General features: G+C 52.2%; 1 protein-coding gene across 5 annotated transcripts in view; it reads right to left on the reverse strand.

The window, feature by feature from the left end:
• Positions 1-19671, reverse strand: part of Arap1 (ArfGAP with RhoGAP domain, ankyrin repeat and PH domain 1) — a 64692-nt gene that overhangs the window by 38876 nt on the left and 6145 nt on the right. For all 5 annotated transcript variants that reach the window (XM_052714016.1, XM_052714014.1, XM_052714015.1 and 2 more), the window contains exon 2: positions 4601-4678. The gene's annotated coding sequence lies outside the window, so the exon portion shown is untranslated. The remainder of the gene's footprint in view (positions 1-4600; positions 4679-19671) is intronic.

Here is a 19671-nt window from a genome sequence, read left to right on the forward strand (position 1 = left end):
GTATGCACCATATCCAATTTGAGTTTTATTCTTGCACATCCACACTGTGCCCATACACTAGGCCTGACTGAATGCCCTGGTTTTCGGCCTCTGAGGGTGCCTGTGACCCTAGCATCTAGTTCAAGGTTCCTTAGCATATCATATCCTCTACAGCCATCATACCCCCAACCTACAGGTTCAGCTACTGCTCTGAGACTGGAAAACAGCATGGTTGGTGCTGGACAAGACACTCCATCCCCACTGTCTCTTCAAGACTACAGGGCCCAATCCCTCCGAGGCACTTCCCCCGGGGAGGACCAGGTTTGGAGGCTCAGTGAGCATGTGGGGTCAAAGGGCATCACGGCTGGTCTCGGCGTGCTCCACCTCCGTCCATGTCCCTGAAGAAAAGCTCCTGAGGGGGAAAAGCCCACATCACACAGCCTCCTGGTCTTCTGTGCAAGCCCCTCCCCTGCCACCAAAGCAGAGAGCAAGAGAGAGAGAGAGAGAGAGCGCATTCATTTGTTCATTGACTTAGTCATCAAAACAGCCTGGCACTGGACAATGGGAAACACACACACACACACACACACACACACACACACACACACCCCAAGATGGCACTGGACAATGGGAACCACACACACATACACACACACACACACACACACACACACCCCAAGATGGCACTGGACAATGGGAACCCACACACACACCAAGATGGCACTGGACAACGGGAACCCCCCGACACACATATCAAGAACTCAGGAGCCTCTGAGCTGCTGAGAGTCCAAGGAAGAGAGGAAGAGATGACTAACAGGTCCAAAGGGCACAGCCACCTGGTCACCCCACAGCACAGAAGAGGCGACAGTAAAGCTTACTTAAAAGATTGATACTTCCTTAAACAAACCTTATATACCCACACAATAATACAAAATTCCAGTTACAGGGGCTGGAGACATGGCTCAGAGGTTACCAGCAGCCATGTTGGATGGCTTACAACCACCTGTAACTCTACTTCCAGGGGACCCAGTGTCCTTTTCTGGCCTCTGAAGGCACCTGCATACATGTGGTGCACATGCCAATAACCAGGAACACACACATACAGACATAAATACAAATAAAGCTTTGAAAACAATTCCCATTACAGTCGGGAACAAGACAGAGATATCCACTTCATTATTGTGTTTATTATCTACATTGCTCTGAGAGTTCTAGGCATCACAGATAAGAAAGAGGTTTGAAAATATAAATCAGGCTGGGCAGTGGCGGCCTCATGCCTTTGATCCCAGTGCTCAGGAGGCAGAGGCAGGCAGATCTCTGAGTTCGAGGCCAGCCTAATCTACAAGGACAGCCAAGACTACACAGAGAAACTCTGTCTTCAAAAAACCAATACACACACACACACACACACACACACACACACACACACACACACACACACCAGGACAGATAAACTATCCATAGTTACCAATTTGAGTTTTGAGATGGGCGTCCAAGCAGTCTGAGACACTGTTATTAACACTAATAGAAGTGTTCAGGACGATCACTGGGTTCCAAGTTAACACAATAGAAACCCCTATTTCTGTGCAGAAACCAGGTAGGATCCAGGATGAAATACTCACAAGAGTCTCACAGAACAGAAAAAACAAGAACGAACATGAGAAGCATACACACCTTGGTGTGGTGTGACACAGCCGGAGGCCGGGGTGCTGGGCTGATCCCCTCGAGGAGGAGGAGACAGTGAGGGACAGAAGGTCCCAGCAAGGGTTAAAAACTTCCTCACACAAGAAGGCGGGCAGGTAGAAAAACCACTAAAAGTCTGAGGTGTTACTGAGGGATCTTTTTTTAAAAAGGCCTGGATGTGGGGCTGGAGAGCTCACTCAGTGACTAAGAGAACTGGTTGCTCTTCCAAAGGCCCCAGGTTTGATTCCCAGCACCCACATGGGGGCTCACAGTGGTCTGTAACTCCAGTCCCCAGGGAGCCGACACCTTTTTCTGGACTCTTTAAGCACCAGGCACATGAAAAGGGGGAGGGAGAGAGAGAGAACAAGTGGGCAAGCAGGCACACGAGTGTGAGCACATTTTTCAGTTTTTTATCAACTTGACACAAGCTAGAGTCACTGAGAAGAGGGATGTCAAATGAGGAACTGCCTCCATCAGATTGGCCTGTGGGCAAGTCTGCGGGACATTTTCTTGATGAATGATTGAGGTGAGTGGGCCCAGGCCACTGTGAGCAGTGCCACTCCAGAGCAGGTGCTGCTGGGTTTTATTAGAAAGCAGGCTGAGCAAACCATGGGGAACAAGCCGGTAAGCAGCCCCCCTCCATGGCCTCTGCATCAGTTCCTGCCTCTAGGTTGTTGCCTTGAGTTCCTGCCCTGACTTCCCTTCATGATGTAAGCTGTCAGATAAAACAAACCCTTTCTTTCCCAAGTTGCTCTTGGTCATGGTGTTTATCACAGCAACAGACACCAAGAGCGAGAAGGGGGTGGGGGTGGGGGATAATCTGAACAGAGAAGTTCAGAGGAAGGAAAACACACACAGTCTTTAAACACAGGTCAAGGAACTCAACAGAACACAGAAGTACAACCCTGCCTTCCGTCCATCACATTGCCAACACTAACAACCTGAAAGCACACGCAGTGGTCATGGGGTAGGGCGCCTCCTCCCTGATGGCAGGGGTGCCTTCAGAGAACACAATGTCACAGTCACTAGGAGAGCCCCTCTGCCACTGCCCTTTGACCTAGCGACTCTGGGTCAAAACACAAATACAGGCATTTGTCCTGCAGTGTTACTGGCACCCATCCAAAGCAGCGTCTATAAATGCTTATCACCTACCAAACTGTGTGGATTACGGAAGATGGAAATAACCGAAATGTCCGTCAGTTGGGAAATGGATGACTAAATTATGGGGTAGTCATTCAATAGACTACCCAGTGGCTGTGAAAAGGAGGAAGGTCCTTCTACACTGCCATGAATGACCCTGTTACAGGAGCAAGAAAATGTCCAGAACAGGATTGAACATCCTGCCTTTTCCAAACAAGAAAAGCCAGCAACAGTAATGGCAAGTTGAGTGCCAGGATGAGTGTGGTACTTAGTTAAACGCTTAGATGTGTCTCCACAGAGACAGGAGGCAAGGCCACACCAGAGATCTCCTCAAATGAAAGAAGTTAAGGGCTGAGGGGTCATGAGGGAACAGGAACAGAAACACAACTCACAGGGCCTAAAGCTTGTGTCATTTGGATGATCTTCTGGGGAAAAAGAACACAAGAATGTCTTATTTTTGAAAAATCAACTAACCGTATAACCTTGCACATACATTGCTCAGACCGCCTGCCCGCCTCCACTCCCCCTTCCGAATCCTAGAATGGACTTGAACACAAAACTTCAGCCTCCCTGGAAAACTGCTTTGGTGTGGAAGAAGATGATTCATTTTATGTACTCTGTCAGCTAATGTTCAGTTATGTGAGTTTTAAAAGAAAAAGTCATTCAATAGAAAGACATAAACAAATGCCCTTGGAGTCCTTGGGTACAACAGCCCTCAACAGCATAACAGTATAAGAAGTGATGTCTTCCGGGGCTGAACTAGAACCTGGAAGCAATTTCCAAACTGAAAGTAGGCTAGGCTCTAAAGTTTATATAAACTGATGTTAAAGATGTATATTCCCAGCACTCGGGAGGCAGAGGCAGGAAGATCTCTGTGAGTTCGAGGCCAGCCTGGTCTACAGAGCGAGTTCCAGGACAGCCAGGGCTACACAGAGAAACCCTGTCTCAAAAACCAAACAAACAAACTAAAAAATGTATGTTCAATCAGAAAAGCAAGGTGCAGAGCATCATTATATAAACATCTGGGCTAAAGAAAAACAAAAGCAAAATGAACAAAAAACATGAACACACACATCCAAGTAGACAAACAAAAAGCTACATTAGCCGATACATGGCAGCTCGGAAGACAGGATCTTTCCAGATCCTTCTTTTTGATTCTGCGCCACAAACCCCACAAAACAAACTCTATTTCAAAAGAATGTGGGACACAGTGGATAACGGTGTTGCGTTCAATCCCTAGGGTGGAAGGCACAAGCGACTCCTGCAAGGTGTCCTCTGACCTCCGTATCCATGCTGCGGCACCAGAACGTGTGTGCGCACAGGCACACGCACACCAACTCACACAAACAAAATAAGCATTTAAAAGCCGGGAGATGGTGGTGCACGCCTTTAATCCCAGCACTCAGGAAGCAGGAGCAGGCAGATCTCTGTGAGTTCAAGACCAGCCTGGTCTACAAAGTGAGTTACAGGACAGCCAGGGCTACACAGAGAAACCCTGTCCCCCCTCCCCCCCCCAAAAAAAAACAAATTAAAGGAGGAGAGGGCTATGATCATCATTAAGAGCACTGGAATGAGAAAGAGATCAAAACTCAACGAGCAAGGAGGAAACACCAATCAGTTGGCACCCAGCAAACCAGCCTGGAGCCTGGTCCTCTCCTCTCAGAGCCCCTTGGGGAGGCTCTACTGAGTTCTCAGGCTTCATCTTCTGCCCACAAATTCAGCTCCCCAAACAGAATAAAAACCCCCAGGTTTCAGCCTCCATGAAACTCCCACCTCAGGACCCCAGCTCCCCACTTACCGGCCACCACGTTCACCCGGGCCTCTGGAGAGGTTGTTCCTATTCCCGAAGGCTCCTCATGGTGCTCTGAGGTGGATGCTGCAGGGAAAGAGGTGTGGGAGAAAACTCATGAGGGAAGTGATGCCAGGGGGAGGAGAGAGAGGACGGGGAAAGGGAGAGGAGAAGGGTGGGGCAAACCAAAGACAGGGGAAGAGAGAGAGAGAGGGAGAGAGAGAGAGAGAGAGAGAGAGAGAGAGAGAGAGAGAGAGAGAGAGAGAGAGAGAGAGAGAGAGAGAGAGAGCTGGCAGAGAGAGGGTTCCAGGGTACCAGGATGCTGCCACGGAGCCAGACCCCAGAAAGTCCTTCCAGGAGAGGGTGTGGGTTGGAACGGTGAGGTACCGCAAGAGGTGAGACATGCAGTTACTAAGGGGCTTGGGGTTACTGGCTCCCTGGTTGGGACCCCCCAATGGTAGGACTCCTACAGGGGAGTCTTGCTAAGAGACTGCACCAGGGAGGGAGGCACGGGGTGGGGGTGACAGGGGCGGGGCGTGGGGAGGAGGGTGTGCTCCTTGGGCAAGATGCTTTCATGACAGGAGAGTCGGGGACACAAGACTCTCCACGAATGTGGGGACCACGGAACAGGCTGAGACAGAGGTGGAGCACAGCGGGGACAAGGACATGAGATTAGAAGGGCTGAGGAAAATGAGCCAGGCGGGGATTCCCAGGGGAGGAGAGAACAGGCTAGCCTCAGAAGGCCCAGGTTCGACGAGGTGGGGGTCGTGATCACAATGGAACACACAGACCCCCCTCCCTGGGGCCCAAAGCAAAGTCAGGGCAGGAGTGTCTTAGGAACTGCTGGGCTCTGCACAATGGCTTCGGGAGCACTCATGAGCATTTATTTACAGTAAGTGGACTCTACAACTGTCACTGCTGAGAACAGAGCCAGGTGTGGTGATGCACATCTGGATCCCAGGACTTGGGAGGCTGAGGCAGGAGAACTGCTGTAAACAGAGGGCCACCTTGGACAAGGCAAGTACCAGGCCAGCCTGGCCTACATAGCTAGACCCTGTCTCAAAAATCAAACAAAATAACACCTCCCACAAACAAAACAAAACACGGTACTTTATGTGGGTGTTTGTACGAGAGCATGGCCTCTGCGGGTGCTGGTGTAAGTGCATGCCGTGGTGTGTGAAGGTCAGGGGTCAATCTCAAGGATCACTCCTCAAGAGACATCCACCTTGTTTTCTGAGACAAAGTCTCTCTCTCACTAATTAGGCTATATTGGTTGGCCAGGGCCCCAGGGGATCCTTCTGTACTATGTCCCTGCTCCCCCCCCCCCAGCCAAGTGTCCTGGAGCTTGCTAAGGTAAATAGGAATGGAACCCAGGTCCTCCTGCTTATGTGGCACTTTATGGGCAGCTGACTCCCCAGGGCTGGGATTTTAAAGTGAGCATTGTTAAGACAAAACTTTAAAGATTTTATTATTTTCCGTGTATAGGTATTTTGCGTGCTTGTATGTCTGTGCACCCTATGTCTGCGATGCCAAAGGAGGCAAGAAGAAGGTGTCAGGTCTCCTGAGACTGGAGTCACAGACAGTTGTGAGTCATTATGTGGGTGCTTGGAATCAAATCTGGGTCTTCTGGAAGAGCAACCGGTGCTCTTAATCGATGAGCCGTCTCTCCAGCCTCTAAAATGAATGTTAAGTAACTGGTACTCTGGGTAAAGTGTGGACCCTCTGATCTCAACACATGCATCATGGCATGCATGTGCACATGCTCACACATGTGCATGCACTCACAACATCACACACATGCATGAGTGAAAGAGTAGGCATATTGGCACACTTCTGTCAGCCAATATTGGTTGGCCAGGGCCCCAGGGGATCCTTCTGTACTATGAGTGAAAGGAGGCAGAGGCAGGCAGATCTCTGAGTTCGAGGCCAGCCTGGGCTGCAGAGTGAGTTCCAGGACAGCCAGGGCTACATAGAGAAACCTTATCCAAAAAAAAAAAAAAGGCGAAGAGCACGCCTCTGCCTAGCATCTCTACCCTTCAATTCATTATCCCTCACCATGACCTGTAAGGACAAATATCCCTCTAACAACCCTCCAGGGATTCTGAGATAAAAACAAGAGTACAAGGAAGCGGAGTGACTTTCCAAAGTCACACAGCCAGGAAGGTGACATCTCAACATATCTAGGCCTGCCCTGGCCAGGGCAGTAGCTGGCACAGCCATCCGTGGCTTTGAACATTTGAAACATGACCCCCAGAATGAGGAGCACTGAATTCTGAATACATGGGATTTTGAAGAGAGTGAAAGAGAAAAAGAATGAAAATATCTCAGTGTCTTGCTATTGATTCCATGATGAATAATAATATTGGGGGCTATTTGGGTTTAAAACACTACTAAAGCAACGTGAAGCCAGGAATGGTAGCACACACCTAGAATCCCAGCACATGGGAACCAGAGGCAGGAGGATCAAGAATTCACTAGCTTTGGGTACACAGTGAGTCTGAAGCCAGCCTGGGCTACAGAACAACCTGACCGTGATGGTGGTGGTGGTAGTGGTGGTGATGATGATGATGATATTTAAAAATTTAAAAACAGGAGTTAGATAGATGACTCAACTGTTAAGAGCACTTGTTGCTCATACAGAGGACCTGGATTCAGTTTCCAGCACCCAGATGGTGGCTCACAACCACCTGTCAGCTCCGGTTCCAGGGAACTCCATGCCCAGGTCTTCTGCTCTCCTCAGGCACCAGGCACACAAGTAATACACATACACACATGCCGGCAAAACACTCATATTCCAAAAATAAAAATGTTAAAATCCATTGCTCGTATTTGTTTTGTTTTGCATGGGATCAAACCCAGGACCTTGCACATGCTAGGCAAGGCCTCTACTACTGAGGCTCCTGAGTGCTGGGCTGACAGAAGTGTGCCAATATGCCTACTCTTTCACTCATGCATGTGTGTGATGTTGTGAGTGCATGCACATGTGTGAGCATGTGCACATGCATGCCATGATGCATGTGTTGAGATCAGAGGGCAGCCCTGGGCATGTGTCCTTACCTACCACCTTAAGACAGCCTCTCATTGTTCCCCACCAGGCTAGCAGCTTAGCCTACTTCCACCACTCTCCACAAACTCCACAAACTCTCCTGTCTCTACCTCCCATCCTCAGGTGGAGCATGGCAGCACACACACATAAACTACTGCATCCAGGTTTGTTTGTTTGTTTGTTTACTGTACTTGTGTGCACACGCACACATGCATGTGTGCATGTACATACTCAGAGAACAACTTTCAAGAGTCTGATCTCTCCTTCCACCATGTGCAACCTGAATTCAGGATGTCAGAATAGGGGGCAGGAACCTTGACTCACTGAGCCGTGTCACCAGCCCACATCACCAGGTTTTTACCTGTGTTCTGCAGATCTCAATTCAGGGCATTAGGCTTGCACAGCGAGCATTTGAATCATGGAACCATATTCCCAACCTGCTCTTGCACTGTCTATTGGGCAAGGCAGCTCTCCAGCCTCAGCCATGCTCTCCACTCTCAGCCCTGCTCTCCACTCTCAGCCCTGCTCTCCAGCCTCAGCCATGCTCTCCACTCTCAGCCATGCTCTCCATCCTCAGCCATGCTCTCCATCCTCAGCCATGCTCTCCATCCTCAGCCATGCTCTCCACTCTCAGCCATGCTCTCCATCCTCAGCCCTGCTCTCCACTCTCAGCCCTGCTCTCCATCCTCAGCCCTGCTCTCCACTCTCAGCCCTGCTCTCCATCCTCAGCCCTGCTCTCCATCCTCAGCCCTGCTCTCCACTCTCAGCCCTGCTCTCCATCCTCAGCCATGCTCTCCATCCTCAGCCCTACTCTCCACTCTCAGCCCTGCTCTCCATCCTCAGCCCTGCTCTCCACTCTCAGCCCTGCTCTCCATCCTCAGCCCTGCTCTCCATCCTCAGCCCTGCTCTCCACTCTCAGCCCTGCTCTCCATCCTCAGCCATGCTCTCCATCCTCAGCCCTACTCTCCACTCTCAGCCCTGCTCTCCATCCTCAGCCATGCTCTCCATCCTCAGCCCTACTCTCCATCCTCAGCCCTACTCTCCATCCTCAGCCATGCTCTCCATCCTCAGCCATGCTCTCCATCCTCAGCCAGGCTCTCCACTCTCAGCCCTGCTCTCCATCCTCAGCCCTGCTCTCCACTCTCAGCCCTGCTCTCCACTCTCAGCCATGCTCTCCATCCTCAGCCATGCTCTCCATCCTCAGCCAGGCTCTCCACTCTCAGCTAGGCTCTCCACTCTTCTCTTAGCCATGCTGCTTGCTGTCTCTCAAAAGTGCTGCCTAAGCCAAGGTCAAGAGTACCTACTGAGGTCAGCTGACTGAGGAATGGTGATGGTCAAACTCATTGCTGGACAGGCTAGGGCTGGGAAACAGGAACCGACTGCTCTCCCTAAGAAGAGTCTGGCCTCTCTCAAGTTCCTATTCCTGCACTAAAGGGCACTGGCCAAGGTCAGAGACCTGGGGACTGGGTGCAGACAGCCTTGTGGACAGTGCTATTCAAGGAGCTGGAAGCATAACCCAGAAGCCTCCAGGAACCTCAAGCGGAACACTGCCACCCAGGAACCACAGCCTGGGGCCCTCACCAGGCTAGGTCAGGGTGGCTTCTCCGAGGTGGCACCAAAACATCATATGACTTTAAATGTCAGCAAAACATCATCTGCCTCTATGGTAGAGTTCTTTAGCACCCGGCCCTCCCCTGCTCTGCTCTGCCTCTCTGGGAACCAGAGCCCCTGCTGAGGAGGCATCATCATACATCAACAGCACCACCACAGGTGAGGGGTCCACACCACACCCCTAGACGCAGCCAGGCCTGCACAGCCACCCCACCCCACACCCCTAGACCCAGCCAGGCCTGCACAGTCGCCCCACATCACCTTGGCTCTTCCCTTCAGTATTGCTCACTAGACCTGCCACCTGCCACAGCTGATGGGGCTCTCTGTGCCCCGAGGGCTCCTCAAGCCTGTCATGTGCTGCAGTTGGGCCCTGCCACTTATGGATGAAGAAACAAACACCACAGAGAGGAAGTGACTTGCCCAAATGCTCAGTGACATACCTCAAGCTCCAGGCCCATCCACAACTCTTGTGTCATTTCCTACATCAGCCCAAGCCTGAAATAGGGGAGCCCCCAAAACAGACAGCTGACAATGAGTATATCAACCACGCTGGCCCACCTCCAAGCCACCTCCTCCAGAAAGTCCTCCCAACTGCCCCTTGGCCACCATGCTTCTGCCTGCTCTCCGTGGTTGCTCTGTGAGGGTCCGCCTGTATGCGCCTTCAGCATCTTCTGTGATGGCCCGAGTCTGCCCCTCTTCCCAACCCCATCATCCATAGTGGAGTTCAGGGAACTTAGTCCCACTTCAGAAGAAAGAATTGTCTGAAATCTTTAATCCTTGCCAGCCAGTCCTTCCTCAGATCTGGCTTGACTCCCTCTTGCAAGCTTTCACCCTTTTAGTGACCTTATCAGCCCAATCCCAAGGCGGAGTTTGAACTCATTGTCCATTTCTGGCCCCGCTTAACATCTCTTGCTTGGTGTGCCTACCCAGTACTGACTAGTGACACCAACTTCACCAACCCAGTAAGGTAGCTCACAGCCTTGCCTTCTTTTCCTCTCCCAAATGCCACTGTCATCCCAGCCCCTCCCAGATTCCCATCTCTGTCCCCTTAGACCTTACAGTGATCCTAAGACCTGGGATTCCTACCCCACGTCATATGGGTAAGGTGGACACTTACCCAAGTCCCCTGCTGGAGCCCACACAGCCTTTGGAGAACGGACTGCCTCTGTGAGGCAAGCAGGAAGGCTTCCAGAACCCTCCTATCCTGGGCCTCGCCGGGTGGAGACAGGAAGGACACTGTTCCATGCAAAGGGAACCGAATGTACAGGGCCCAGGGAGCCTACAGAAGAGGACCGAGGACGCTGTGGACGAGACAGTTCGGGGGTGGGGGGTGGTGAAGAGAGGCACCCCAGAGGTTTGGGCAGCAGGGCCACTAGTGAGCCTGCTGGCCCTGTGGGTGTGCCCCCTCTGATGGCCTCCTCTTGTCTTCTTTGCATTCGGATTTGCAAGAGTGACTCAGACAGCCAGAGCAACCTTAAGGTCCTGGCCCCTCCCACCCCAAGCTCGGGAGGCCTATGACCCAGTGACCTGCCTTGTTTTACCTCCTTACATAGGACTCTGCTTCAGGTTCAAGGCAAGACCCAGCCCTAGAGAGAGGGGAAAGGTAATGCAGCCCCAGGCCTACCTGGGGCCCTAGCTGTCCTTCCCTCACTCCCTTGAACAGTCCCACGCTTGCCCCAAGACTCCAGGTCTCCCAAACCATGCCGGTGGACAGGGACCCCCCAATGCCCAGCCCTCAAGAAACCCTTCAGATCTATCTCCACAGGAACCCCAACCACACACCCACCTGGCTCTACAAACCACACCCCACAGCCCCACATAAGCACACCTCTGCCTGCCTCCCTACCTCCCAGGCCTAAGGCCTCCTGCTTACCCAGCAGCTACTGGGCAGAACTGCCCTTCTGTCTATAGGACCCATGCTCATATCAACAACTCAAGTGCACATAACTGCCCCAGAACCCCCACACAACTGCCCCAGAATCCTCACAAAACTTCCCCAGAACACCCACACAACTAACTGCCCAAGAGTTCCGCACAACTTCTCTAAAACCCTGACGTGCCCAACATCCACCCCACCCATGCCTGGTCCAGTAGCCAGGTAATACCTGTGGCATGGCCACCCTCCTAGGCACCAGCTGCTCGCCTGTGTGTCCGCAGGACTGTGAGCTTCCACTAGCAGGCAAGAAGCCTTGGAGATACTTCCTGTAGCTATGAGGAACTGGGTGGGGGCTGGGCTCCCAGCTCAGAGGGTGCAGAAGTGAGCCCCCACCCCACCCCCGCGCTACCCTGCCAAGCTAACTCCCTCTGAGCCAAGGCAGCAAGGGCACGTGGGGAGGGGGAGCACAGCAACATGGATCCCTGGACCAAGAAGTTATTTCCTGCCTCTCAGGGACTGCAGGCTGCGGCATGCAGGTCTCATGAAGGCCGGTACGGCTTCCTGTGCTCCTCCCAGCTGGGTCTGCCCTGCTGACTCTCCCGGGCTCCAAGAACATCTTATCAGTCCCATCTGGGCTGGAGCCTCTTTTCTGGGGGTCCTGAGTACGGCTGTGCCTCCCAGGGGGCTCCAAGGCTAATTCCAACCTTACTCTGCTGCCTGTCTTAAACCCTATGTATATCCGATCCCATCCTAGGCCACAGTTTCCCCTCTATGAAGTAAAGGTCTCTGTCCCTGCCCAAAGTCAGGAACCTAGATGACTATGACACGTCACCTCATGCACAGCAGAGGCTATGCAGTTCAGGCAGTCACTTCCTGTCCTCTGTCCTGACATGACTGGTCCTAACTGGACTTGGCCTTTAGGCTTGTAGCTGGGTTCTGGTAAAGACCCACAGTCTCTAACATTCTCAGGTTTCTGAGCCACCAATGAGTCTGTAACCCCATCTCTGATGATGTTCTCTGAAGAGCTTTGTTCCAGACACCTCTGCTACGTGGAACTCACCCCCACCTGGCCTATACCTCAGTTACTCCATGCTCCATCCCACACAGAACCCCCACTGCTCCCCACTCTAAATGAACTGCTGTAACCAGGTGGGCCCTTACACAAATCAGGAAAAGGTGCCTCTTCCCCCAGGACCCCACACCAGCTGGGACTCAGTCCTCTCCCTCCTAGCTTTCCCCATGCCCCTCCACCAGGAATCCTCGGACAGTCCACGGCATGAGCATCCATACACAGGGGATCTGGCAAAAGGCACAAGATTTTGAATATGATTTTATTTTTACTAATTGACGCATCTCACCCCTGCTTGATGTTTGAACCCAGGGCCTTGCTAATGCTGGGTGAGCACTGGCAATGCTAGAGGAGCTCTCTGCCACTGTGCCACACCCCCAGCCCAAGGCACAAGAGTTTAACAACCTTCTTATAGCATCACCCTACTACAATGCTAACCCACAGGGTTTTTTTTGTTGTTTGGTTTTTTTTTTTTTTTTTTGGGAGCTGAGGACTGAACCCAGGGCCTTGTGCTTGCTAGGCAAGCGCTCTACCACTGAGCTAAATCCCCAACCCCTAACCCACAGTTTTATCAATGGCCAGAGGATGCTAATGACAAAAGGGCAGTGGACCATCCGCGGTCATAATTAACTTCGCCCCCCCTCCATCTCCATGTATGTGTACCCATGTGTGTACTGCTGGGATTTCAACCCAGGAACTTGTTCACACTAGGCTAATGCTCTACCACTGGGCTACACCCCACCCCTCATCACCATCCTGAAAGACTTTCGAAAAATCTCATATCTGTGTTGTTCAAAGGTTTTAAAATTGTGTTATCGCTTCTACTATTAGAACAGGAACTGGGATGAGCCCAGAGGTAGAGCACTGCCTGGCACACTGGGGCCTTTGGTTTGATTCCATTTAGGAGGAAAGCGGGGGAGATGGAGATGACAAGTTTCTTTGCTTTCCAATTTTTTTTTTTTTTTTTTTTGAGACAGGGTCTCAGTATCCTAGACTGACCTCAAACTCAATGTGTGGCCTTGAACTTCAAATCCTGTCTCCACCACCTAAGGGTTGGATTACAGCCGTACACCACCATGCCCAATGTACAGAGAGCTGAAGATACTCGGGACCTCAAGCATGCTCGGTAAGCATTCTACCGAGAGAGCTACACCCCCAACCATGACGTGTGTATTTTAAATCCCTAGAATTGAGTTCAGGGGTGGACGTGGTAGCCAAGTACTCTGTAAACTGAGTCAGCAGAACCATGAGTTGGAGGCCAGCTTGAGCTAGAGTCCAGGCTCAGCTACCCGGTCTCAAAAGCAGACAGAGGGCTGGGGAGATGACTCGGCAGGTAAAGCACTTTATCACATAAGTGTGAGGACCTGAGTTCGAATCCCCAGAACCCATGTAAAGCTAAGTGTAGCAGTAGCATGCGTCTGTAATCCCAGTCCTGCTAAGCAAGATTGGAAAATTCCTAGAAGCTAACGTGGTGTACACAATAGTGAACAACACAAAGACCCTCTCAAACACAGTGGAAGGAGAGGGCAACACCCGAGGCTGCCTCTGAACCTCCACATATATGTTGCACCCACACTTATACATACAAGCATAGACATACAAACACACACACACTTCAAAAATATTATTTATTAAAGTAAAAAAACAATGGGCAGGCAAGATGGCTCAGCAGGTAATGGTGCTTGTCTAGCAAAGCCCGGTGACACGATTTTCATCCTCGGAACTCACGTAAAGGTGGATTGAGGGAGATGATTGGGTAAAGTTGTCGTCTGAACCCTGAGGTGTGTGTACCTCCCCCATGGATCATCGTGCGTGCATGCACACACCATAATAAATAAATTAATACATTTAAAGTAAAAAACAAAAGGAGAGTCGTGGCGGCTTGTTCTCAGTACCAAATATAACACAACCTCATCCTTCGTGATTTTAACTATAACACAATCAGACTTGATTTTCTTTGTTTTTAATTTTTGTTGTCATTTTGAGACAAATCTTCTACATAAGCAACCCCTGGCTGGCCTGGAATTTGATATTTGCCAGACTGATCTCAAACTTGAAATTCTTCCTGAGTATTGGAATTACAGAAGTGAACCACCACACCCAGCAATATATATATATAGATTACTAGCGGAACTGTCATATATGAAATTGCTACTGTCAGGGGCCATCTGGCCTAAAAAAGGAGACTCGGCCCCTCCCGCTCCATCTTGCAGTGATGCTGGACCTGCTAAATCTCCACAAGGAAGCACAGAGGCCCGCGAGTGAACCCCAGACTCCAGGGACCCTTGGTTTGTCCCCTTAGGCATCACGTGAGCCATCATAGCCTCAAACTTTATCCAGGGCCCCCTCATGACCAAGCCCCACCCTAGAAGGAGGTCACACAGGAAGAAGGTGTCACTCCCTTAAGTCTCTCAAATCCAGAAAGCTGAAAGTCAAAGAGCTGGTTTTAGGTCATGTGACAAAGTGCTACGCACAGTTCCTCTCCTACCCCAAGGTGACCCCGAGATGGGCCCACTCCTCTCCCTAGCAGGTCTCTCATTCACGCTCCCCTCAATACTTTCCCAGGCCTTTCTGGTTTTGTTAGAGGTGGAACCCAGCCCCCTAAGGCCTCTACCAGAGCCACAGCCCTTGGTTGGACCCTATCTAACCATGTCCCTGTCCCTGCCTTTCCCTCCCCTGAAGCATAGCCTAGAGCTCACTGGACCAACGTGATATGGATCAGGCAGAGCTGGCCTCCTCACTGCCCCCTTTCTGTTCCCAGTCCCTCTACTCCAGCCCTCCAGTTAGCGTTCGCGTCCACCCAAGGCTGCCGGGGTGCTACACCGGGAAGCTGAGCATTGGCCTAGCCCCCTCTCTGTTATAGCACTGCTTCCCTGGGGACTGGGACTTCCTGCCCCTACAAGGGCATGTACTGGGCAAGGGGAGGCTCAAGGTGCCACGGCATGACTCCAGGAAGATCCTCCTGTGACTGCTGCACCCCCGAAACCCAGGGGACTGAGAGACTAAATGGGGTAGAAACAGGAAGCCACTGACCACAGGAGGGAGGGAGGGCACGGAGCTGACCACAGGATCACAGGCACAGGGGACAGATCAGTGTCATCAGTGCTTACGTTGTAGGACCTGCACAGCATACCCTGTACCCCGGAGGCTGAAGGCCAGCATTGACTGCCCGGGGAGGGAGAGCTGCGCAACCAAAGCTCCTGCCCATGAGGAAGGGACTCTGGGTCTCAGTACCCAGAACTAGTGACGCCAGGAAATAGAGACCCAGACCTGCCATTTCCTGAGAAGATCCCCCGGAATGGAGAGGCTGAAGATAAGTGGGTCTTTTGCTGCTGGCGCCTGAAAGTGAAAGTGGCCATGTTGGAGAGGATGAGACGTTGCCCCAGGGACAGGGGCTGGGGGCGGAAGGGAGAGAGATGCAGAGCAGCCCCATAGGGCTTGGCCTCCACTGCAATGCCTCACCTTCCCGCACTCTACAACTGGACAACCTGAAGGAAGACTCCCTGCTCCACCTTCCCTCTCCAGCCCCTGTCTAAGAAGGGCCAGGGTGAGGGTGTGGGGTATAATCCTACCCTATCCTTCATCCGTCTTCCTGCCTAGAGCATTCAAAGCCTGGAGTCCACACTTCTCAACAAGGAACCCCTCTACCACTCTGCATGCCCTACCCCACAACCCTCACACCCTAGAAAGCAGGTGGTGGAACCCACTTTACAGATGAATAAACTGAGCCTTGGGGAGGTGAAGTAACTCACTCAAGGGAACACAAAAGCCAGAATCTGAGTCCAGGGCTTCCTAGACCCCTCTGTCCACACTTAATAATTTCTGTATTTCCATTTTATGTGCACTGGTGTTTTTGCCTGCATGTATGTCTTGGAGTTATATAGATGGTTGTTAGCTGCCATGTGGGTGACAGGAATTGAACCCAGGTCCTCTGAAAGAGCAGTCAGCGCTCTTAAATGCTGAGCCATCTCTCCAGCCCCCTTCCCCGGTCTGTCCACTCTTATCTCCTCAGAAGGGAGAATGTATGTGGCGACGAGCAGGCCAGAGGAGGACACAGGAAGGGCAGGAAGGAGAGAGAGAGAGAGTGAGCGCAGGCTGTGCAAGGCCTTGAAGGCGCTCATCTGTAGCCAGGCGGTGGTGGTGCATGCAGAGGCAGGGGAATCTGAGTTTTGAGGCCAGTCTGGTCTAGGGCAAGTTCCCGGACAGCCAGGACTACACAGAAAAACCCTGCCTTGAAAAACCAAAAACTAAAATAAATAAAAAGATACTCATCTGTTTTGTCCAGACAACGGGAAGTGACAGAGCCGGAAGGGACCGAGTACAGGGAGCACTCAGAGACAGGAGGGCTCCAACCACTAGGAGACTTGAGGATTTACTTGCTTTTTCCTTTTTTTTTTCTTTTGAGTGTGTATGCAGGTGTGCGCGCACATTTGACATACGCACGTGGAGGCCGGAGGATCGCACCAAGTGTCTTCCTCCATCACTCTCCTCCTCATTTTCGGAGACAGGATCTCTCACTGAACCTGAAGCTCCAGGGACCCACTTGTCTCCATCTATCCAGTGCTGGGGTTACAGGGGCACAGCACCGTGCCCAGCTTTCTACATGGATGCTGGAGATCCGAGCTCAGGTCCTCAGGAACGCACACCGGTGCTTGACCACCTGAGCCGTCTCTCTAGCCCCCAGGAATTCACGACTGCTCTGACACTGGTTCCTTGTTTTCTGTACTATGAATTGTTTTCATTTTCTTTTTTTTGGGGGGGGGGGCAGGCAGAGGGAGGAGGTGTTTGGTTGTTTGTTTGGTTGGTTGTTTTTTCCCCAGTGTTTGCTCTTTAGCCTGGGCTGGTCTAGAACTGGTGGTAGCAGTCCCCCCGCCCCCCCCCAGCCTCCAGAATGCAGACACACAGGGCACAGATACAGTGAGCGGTGGGTCAGCATGGGCAGGGCAGGAGCTGCAGGTGGCTAGGCGACCTGGTGAGATAGCAGAGAGGAGAGTTGGGCAAGGCAACTGTGGAGTCCGAATCCAGCAATCTCTCAGACATAAGGTTCTGGGGTCCCCTGGAGCCCTCTGGAGCCTGCCCCAACCTGTCTTCCCAAGTGAGGCTGCCCTAGCCACGTCCTGCCGGGTAGCTTGATAAACACTTCTGGGGAGCCCCCACACAGGAGAAATGCTGGCCCACACCACTTATGCTGCCCACAGCCTAACAGGTCCTTACAGCAGCCAACACCTGGCTCCCCGGAATCTGAGCCCGGCCGGCCACCCTTCTCAAAGGCAGCACCTGCCTCTCCCCTGCCTGCCTACCCTCCAAAGCCGCTCACCGCTCACCGCCCAGGTGAGCTCAGATGCCGGCCCTCGTTTCTTTTGCGTGCCCTGACAGCCCTGCTTCCTCCCAGCTCTGCCTGGATTACTTTGCTACCCAGTTTTCCCAGCCTGTTGGCCGCCTGCTCCAAGAGGCAGTCCCTGACTCCCAGGTCACAGTGGCATCACACACTTCCTCTCACCCCAACCCAGACGGGCGGGGGAGGCTCTGATTCCCCTATGTCTCAAAGGTGGCCCACAGTAAATAGCTACGAATTGAACAGACATTCCCCAGTTTGATACACGGAGAGCAGGATCCCAGGTCACACTGCAGGACAGTGGCCTCCCCAGCACGTGTGCTTTCTTCCCAGTACTACCCGGGCCCCAACCACCTCCTAACACACAGGCAGCACCTCGCCCAACTCTCCCCATTTCCAGAAGAGAAGTGAGTCCCAGAGAGAGCAAGAGCCTAAGCAGGGCCACACCGGCAGGTCAGGACCGGGACTCCGCAAGACCACAGCCTGGACTCATCTTTCTCTGGCTTGTTATGGGAAGAACTGAGGAAGAGTGGTCCCTTCAGATGACATTAAAACCCCTGCAAGTAGGCTGGGCCACTTCTGCACTGAGAAATAAGTATGTGTGTGTGTGGGGGGGGGGCGGGCAGGGATATTCTTGTTGGATTGAAACATGGTCTCATATAGCCCAAGCTAGCCTCACATTTCCTATGTAGCAGATGAGGACCCTAGACTTTTTTCTGTAGGTGTGTGATGTGTATGCTTATGCATGTTTGTGTTTTGAGTGTAGGCACGCATGCCAGGGCACACGTGTGGAGGTCAAAGGACAACCGCAGGGGTCGGTCTTCCTCTTCCACCTCGCTTGAGAAAGGGTCTCTGGTTGCTGCTCTGTGTTGCACAGGCCAGGCTAGCCCATCCGCAAGCTTCTGGATCTTCCCGAGGGAACGTGCTGCCATCGTGGGTTCTGGTGATAGAAGATCTTCCCCTCCCACTTGCAAGGCAAGTGTTCTATCCACTGATCCATCTCCTCATCCCAACCTTAAACTTCTGATTCTCCTGCCTCCACCTCCCAAGGGCTGGGATTACAGAAATACTATCACATTCAGTTTTTGCCATCCTGGGGATTGAACCCAGAGCCCAGTGCATGCTGGGCAAACACTACCAAATGAACTACATCCCCAGGTCCAAAATGTGGGCTTATTTTCATTTTATTTATGTTATGGGTGTTTTGCTGGCATGTATGTCTGTACATCATGTATGTGTCTGATGCCCTCAGAGGCTGGAAGAGGGCCTCAGATCCCCTTGAACTAGAATTACAGACAGTGGTGAGCCATCATGTAGGTGCTGGGAATCGAACCTGGGTCCTCTGGAAGAGCAGCCAGAGCTCCAAACCATTGAGCCATCTCTCCAGACCAAAAAATGTGGGTTTTCAGGCCACAAGCAGTACAGGCAAGTAGGTGTCCTGGTCAGGTCCCTGGATGTCCCTAGGCTCAATGAGTCGTCTTTAAAGCGGAGGAAGAGGCAGGAGAAGCAGCCCCACTCTGAGGGAGAAGGAGACCATTAGCTGATACCCTGGCACCCTTTCACCAAGCAAGTGGGACCCACCCTCTGGAAAAGTATCTGTCCCAGCTCTGCCCCTCAGGGAGGGAGTCCCCTCTCTCCCTGCCAGGCCCGGTGTCTTAGGGAGAAAGAAATCGTGGCATTTTCGTTACAAAACTACATAGCAGCCCAGTAAAGGTCCTCACTAAAGAGACCAGGGGCTGACGCTCAGGGGGCTGAAAGCCTAGCCAGGCTCATACATCATGGACTCTACCTGCCCCAACCCCTGGAACATCAAATGTTGAAGCCAATGACAGAGTGTACCCCAATCCCCATCAAGGAGCCTGCCAGCCAGGGGCCCTTCTGTGAAGCAGTCTACATACTATAAGGTACAGGTCCCCTTCTACAGAGGCAGGCCCCAACTGAGTAATGGCTGGTGTGGTAAAAGCCCACTGGCCAAGGCCCAGCTTCCTGTACCCAAAGGCTTGACAGCACATCTCATGGGTCTTCCTGACTCAAGCCTCTGCGCCACCCCTCTCTGTAGGGGCCTCCAGACCCCAATCTTTTGCAGACTTGACCTGGGTCTGCTGAGCCACTTTTCATGCTACCTCCGGTGTCCACAGGGCAA

This window comes from Peromyscus californicus, unplaced genomic scaffold (assembly GCF_007827085.1).
Source record: "Peromyscus californicus insignis strain IS unplaced genomic scaffold, ASM782708v3 Scaffold_4__1_contigs__length_199733344, whole genome shotgun sequence".
In the NCBI taxonomy this organism is placed as follows: Eukaryota; Metazoa; Chordata; class Mammalia; order Rodentia; family Cricetidae; genus Peromyscus; species Peromyscus californicus.